Genomic DNA, 6,384 nt, shown 5'->3' with positions numbered 1-6,384 from the left:
CTTTTGACCACATGCCGATTTTGCCTGGTGAATCCGTACACCCCTGAGGTTCATACAGATTTTCCCGCACTTACATCTTACTTCTGCCGGTGTTCCAGTCAGCGTCGGTAGAAATAGCCGTATTCTTCTGTTAGTGAGTCTGTAGCTGCTGTATGTGGGCTACACTCTCACGAAGGCTGCATGCTGGGGGATGCCAACCCATTATGCCCCGTCCCAGTCTATTCCTGGTGATCATCTGTCTTTCCAGAGTCACCGTTATATTCTCGGTTGCCATCCAGTCTTTCCTGGAAGCCATCAGATCTTCTCTGACGTAGAAATGTGTATAATACAGTGGTGTAGCTGCATCAGTCACCAACATCATCAGCCAGGATCCACCAATCAACAAGTGTTTCGACCCTTAAATCCTGGTACACTCTCCGGTAGGTGGGTCCGCAGTGGTGATCAGTCCACTACGTGTTGCTGACTGACTTCCAGTTCCTCTCATCTCTTCAAGACCATAGCAAACTGGATGCCCTTTCAGTTGATCGCTCTAGTCTGCCCACAGCAGTCCTTCTGTCATGGCCGTTGAGTCCCAAGGCGCCCAGCATCTTCCATAGTGAGTTGGCTGGCAATCTCCTTGCTCCTATTTCAACAGGGAACAGCCTCGTTGTCTGCATTGGTCCATGAGATCAGAGTACTTGGTTTTCTGCCTTTCAAAGGCTTCTTCACACCTTGTTTCCCAAGCGATTGTCAATTCAATCATCACAAGGTGCTTTGCAGTGTTGGACCAGATGACAATGTCGGGTCTGAGATTGGTTTGTACTACCTCTGAACAGACAAGATTCTTCTGTAGGTCTACAGCCATTTTCCAATTGTCAGCTTCGTCAAGTACTGAAGATGTTGTTATTTTGCCTTAAGGTGCTGGCTGGCCTTCCTTGACGAAGTGGATGTTTTTTGGTTGTGACTGTTTTCTCTTCTTCATTCGCTGTCTTTCAAGAATGTCTGCCATCTCTCGAAGTACTTGGTCATTGCGCCACCTATATATGCCTTGCGTGAGTGCTGTGCTGCATTACGATAGTATGTGCTTCATGCTTCAAGTTCTGATACACAGTTGACATGATGGGCTGTCTTGTATTCCCCATCTATGTTGGTTAGCTGGTGAGGGTAGCAGATCATATACCTATCTTAATAAGGTAATACGACCTATCAATGACAAAAAAATGTGTTCTCACACAAACTCCATTGTAATAGAGTTATTACGTTATTACAATCGCTTGTCGCCCTGACTTGAAATTACATTGTGTTAGTTACAGTCTTAGAAGTATTTTCATGTTGAATTCACACTCATGATGCAGAGTGTATGATTATCAGCTCTAGCTATAAATAGTGACTGTGACTAATAATCTAAAGTTTCTTAGACTAGGTGCTAATTATTTACAGTCTTATAGAAGTAAGGAAGTTAGGTCATGTATGATTGGTGGATAAGAGATAGATATGATCGGTCAGTGATGTGTGTGGGCGAGAAAGGGTTGAAAGGGTTTCGAAAGGGGCGAAAGTCAGTGAGATGTTCGGAAGAAACAGTTAGAGAGTAAGTTTGAAATAAGTTAGAAGTTAAAGAGTAAGTTGGAAATAAGTTAGAAACAAGTTATACAACAATGAGTTTGGGATCGGATAGAGTTCGGAAAAGGCAGAGGATAGAAGAGAGGAAGGAGGAACATAAAGGACGATGTGAATAATGAGACTTATTATATTAATCATCGAATAATGACGCAATGCTATGATGTTCAATTTTATTTAAACTTATATGTATCATGAATATTGCTGGGCGGAATTTGAGGTTGAGCGTTCTAAAACCGGTTTAAACCCATTGACCGTTCCAAGGCGGTGACCACAGCTTTATTTTTAAAATGTTTTGCATTGTGCTGTTTTGTACTGTTTTGGCATTTGGTCACTTGCCTTAAATAAAGGACTAACTAACTGTATATAGTGAGAACGCAATACTGCTCCAGCAGCTGTAGTTTAACTTCTTTATACTTTATTTTGAATAAATACAAGAGTAAATGCAGCAAGCAAGTTGTGTTGTGCTTCTGATGATAAAGCATAGTTACCCCCGGTCCGGTTACAATTCTTCTATTTTGTACCACCTGTTATGCACTAATTGTTGTTGAAAAGTCACCCATTTATTAGAATGATGGATTATTCTACCCTATTGATTTAGTCGTCTCATCCAAATGTATCTTTTTCATTTTTACATGTTTGGCGCACTTAAGTGTTATAGTGCCCGAAAATGTAATTTACTATTTTATTTGTTGAAAATTCCATATAAAGTGCTATAATAAAAGGACTGTAATAATCAGTATAATACAACTGCAATCGTTTGTAACTCTTACCCTGGTGTGTAATAATATTTTTTCTTGGCATAGACGGTATGTCTTGATGCTCTAAACTTATTATACTTTAGACTTAAAAAAATAATAATAAAGGAATATAAATATTGAAATGCAACCAATGAACGATAAAAACATGATATGATACTCGACGGATTTTAATATGAAGAAACTACAGATGATCCAGCAGTATTGCTTGCATTGTATGATACAAACACCATACGCCGTACAGTATACATTATAATAAAAAAAGCTGGGATGACCGGTTTTGAACGATCAATAAACACGATAAAGCAGTCTTTAAATATATTATACACATTACAGTTGATTCTCGTACTGACATATTATACAATGACAATGAAATAAACGTTTTTGTTTTGAATGAATCGTTCCAATAAACAATATAAAGCAGTGTAGCTCCATTTGCTCTAGCAATATTCAAATTTTACAGAGAAACATGTTTAAGTTTATTTTCATGGTGGCCACAATGCAAGAACGTCATCTTCCAATATTCAACAATAAATAATAAAACAATAGCATCATTGTTTATTGTCGAATTATTGCTAATTGACCTTTGTCATTATCATCAACCGTGTAATATATTTCCGTTTCCGTTTCTATTAAAATGCGATACTGCCAGCGAAGCACCTTTTCAATACTGGCCCGTGCATGTACCGTCTTTTTGTTTTTTGTTTAGCACTAGACAAAATGGAACACCAAAATTAAAAAATACTAGTTCGTATTCCGATTTTCAAAAAAAAAATAATAAAGAAAACAAAATTGTTTCTGAGTAGCCGTGTTCGTTGTACTCATACCAATACACAAGCCGAGACTTATTTCCCAGTTCTGATAGCGTTAACTATACAAAACTCATGGTATGAAACTTCTAATGCAATGTGTGTTACATTTTACCGCTTACGAGTGTCGTGCTGTTTACTCAACCTAAGTTTTGATTTACCCTTTTTTGTATTTAGCCATTAGTTGCACAGTCCAAGTAAGTTTTAATTCACAGATAAAAACCAGTAATCGACTGAATAGAGAATACCTGCATGCACTATTCGCGCCGTTTGCACATGATGTCCAACACAATGTTTACAGTAAATCATAACTTACAATTGAGTGTTTGTTTTGCAAGCGAAGCATTTTGGATAAATGCATGTGAGCAAATGTTCGTTGATCGGGGCTTAACTGTGTTTAATACATAAACAAAAACGTTAGCTTAACCGCTCGTTAATCGCAACATGTCCCGAGATTTATCGATAGTATCAATGTTGATTTACATGCAGAAGTTACCACTTTTGTATAAAAAAATGAGTAGGGTAATGTAGATTTACAGGTATAGATTCCATTAAAAAATAGGTTTTTCATAACTACTTTTTCGGGCTTTGTTTGGTCAATAAAACATCAACGATAATGCCAATATAATAACACATTTATAATTTATTATGACAATAATGCAAATTGTTATATTTAGAGTCTATGTATTACTTCTTGATTATATGGGATTATAATGAAATAATAATAACATTTACCAAGGAAAATAATATCTGTAACACATTAAACAAAGAAAATTGATACTGATTTACATTTGAGTGATATGCTTAAACAAGAAAGACTTATTTGAATTTATAATAAACAAATACCGACACCTATTTTATGTGTGCAACATTCTTAAAACGCGTAATTTAGCGTAAGAAGTGGTTTGCGAAAATGTGAATTGTATGTCGTGGTTGTAAACGATGTCAACATATTTTTTAATGTTTAAGACCGTATTTAACTGAATGACATGAACATTATATATATTTGCTACTTCAAAACAAACTGCAGATAATTTGATTTTGTATGCATATTATTTAGTTCCAATGAATTATTTTATGTGCATGTTACAGATTTTATTTTTTTTAATGTAGAATTTAATTTGAAAACGCGTTGTTGCAAAACGTGCATTTGTATTGCTTAAATCTTTGTGCAACCGCAGATTCGATAATAAATTATGTGAAATTATGGAAAACTGGCGTGTTTATGGTTCATGTATATTGTTGAAGAAAGCTAACTGCCATTTTATACAAATGTATATTATCACGGTTCGATAATAAATCTTAAATATATTTTCATTAGTATGTTTCTGTTACGTGGTATTGCTACTTTTTTTTTCTACGTAGGTCCCCATCAATTAACATGTCGCTTATATCGGCTAACCAAAAAACATCACGTTAAATAAATGAGTTTTGCGTTGTAATGTGTACATATCATAACCTGACATTAATGTTTACATATTTATAGGGTTAAAACAGCCAAAAATATCCAACTATCAAAACTATCAAACATTTCTTCATTTTTAATGGATCATTATGTTATTAAATTTATTCGCAAAGCTATATTTTATATTTATATTTATAATAATCATCTATAAATGATAAAAACAAATAATGAATATATACTGTTGACCTCTGCTAGATTTTAATGGAGGACCATTAGGGACACACTTTTTAATGCACTACAACTTGGTAATTCTGGCTTAAAACCCCGTCACATTGATGTCTAAACTATAAAGTGACACAGATGTGGCATGTTTATGTTAACATATATATCGTTTCCACGATTTTGTAACTAATTTACGGCGTTGCCACGCATTAGTTATCTCGTTCGAATGCATCATTAAATTCATATATAGTTATAACTACAACGATTTAATAAGTCATTACTACGAGTTAGTTCACATAGGTAACTTAGTCGATACCGCGAGTCGATTATATCGTCATCACGACTAAATACATCGTTAGCACAAGTAAGTTATCTATAATCACACCAAATAAAGTACAGTTTTGCTAGCTGTACCGTTTGCAGAAAGTAAAACATTGCACTAAAAAGGTTATATTCCACTAGAAAACGGCCGGAAAAGAAGTTGCAAATACAGTCGATTTTGACTTTTGACGAGTTCTTTCTTGGTTTGTACATGGCATATCTTTGATATTGCACACATCGACTCCGCTTAGAATGGCCTTTAAGAAAAGGTACCGTTATGGGTGTCTCTATGTAAAAATGTTGCATTTATTTTCGCTTAAAGATGTCGCTTTACTATTAATAATATGGGAAACTATTAGTATATTGTGACCATAACTACCATTCTAGCGGACACTATTAGATACGCGCGCGTCTAGTCAGCGGGTGCTATACTGTATAGCGCCCGCTGACTAGAGGCGCGCGCATCTTCACTGGGCACTATTTAAAATAACGGACCATATGTAGTTTATATAGGCAAACGAAACAAATTTATGTGAGGTATAATATTTGAGGATATCTTATGTCGTCCTTTCACTATCGCGTTTATCATATGACTGAAACACATACACATGTGTGTTTTAACAATTTAATATGTGAAAGTAATCTATTTTATAATGTTGACCATAATATTATGGTCGAATGAAAGTGACAGTAAAAATGAGAAACAAGTTTAACTTCATCTGTTCGCAATGGATTACTTTTAAGATTGATTGCAGGGCATTGAAATAATGTCCAGATTCAACAAATACTGTTTGTTTTGTAAGTGACACTCTTTTCAATATTATGTTAAGATAAAACATTGAGTAAATTGTGTATACATCTGATAACAATAATGGTTTATTCAACACATTAATTTTAAACTAAGGCGACATTGTTCTACAGTTAAGAATACGTCGATGCTCACTGTCCGGACTATTCATTTTATAGAGCCTCGCATTGAAGATTTATGCTTATTCAATACAGATATATATTATTCTTACATATTATATCACCATTTGTAACACTAGAAGCATTCGATGGGAAAGGACGTTTTCCAAAACTATTGTAACGATGCTATATATTTTAAACCTGTGCTGTGTGAGTGTCCTAAAATCCAATTACAACCACAAACACATTCGTAAATAATTTTTTTTTAATTCAATTGATTGTAAGCACTTACCGAAGTAGAACGGCTATATGCAATTCAGCAAAGACAGCACGTACATATCGTATTAACCAACTTACCGACATCTGT

The sequence above is a fragment of the Dreissena polymorpha genome, chromosome 11, assembly GCF_020536995.1.
Source record: "Dreissena polymorpha isolate Duluth1 chromosome 11, UMN_Dpol_1.0, whole genome shotgun sequence".
In the NCBI taxonomy this organism is placed as follows: Eukaryota; Metazoa; Mollusca; class Bivalvia; order Myida; family Dreissenidae; genus Dreissena; species Dreissena polymorpha.
Note: the sequence above shows the minus strand (reverse complement) of the source record.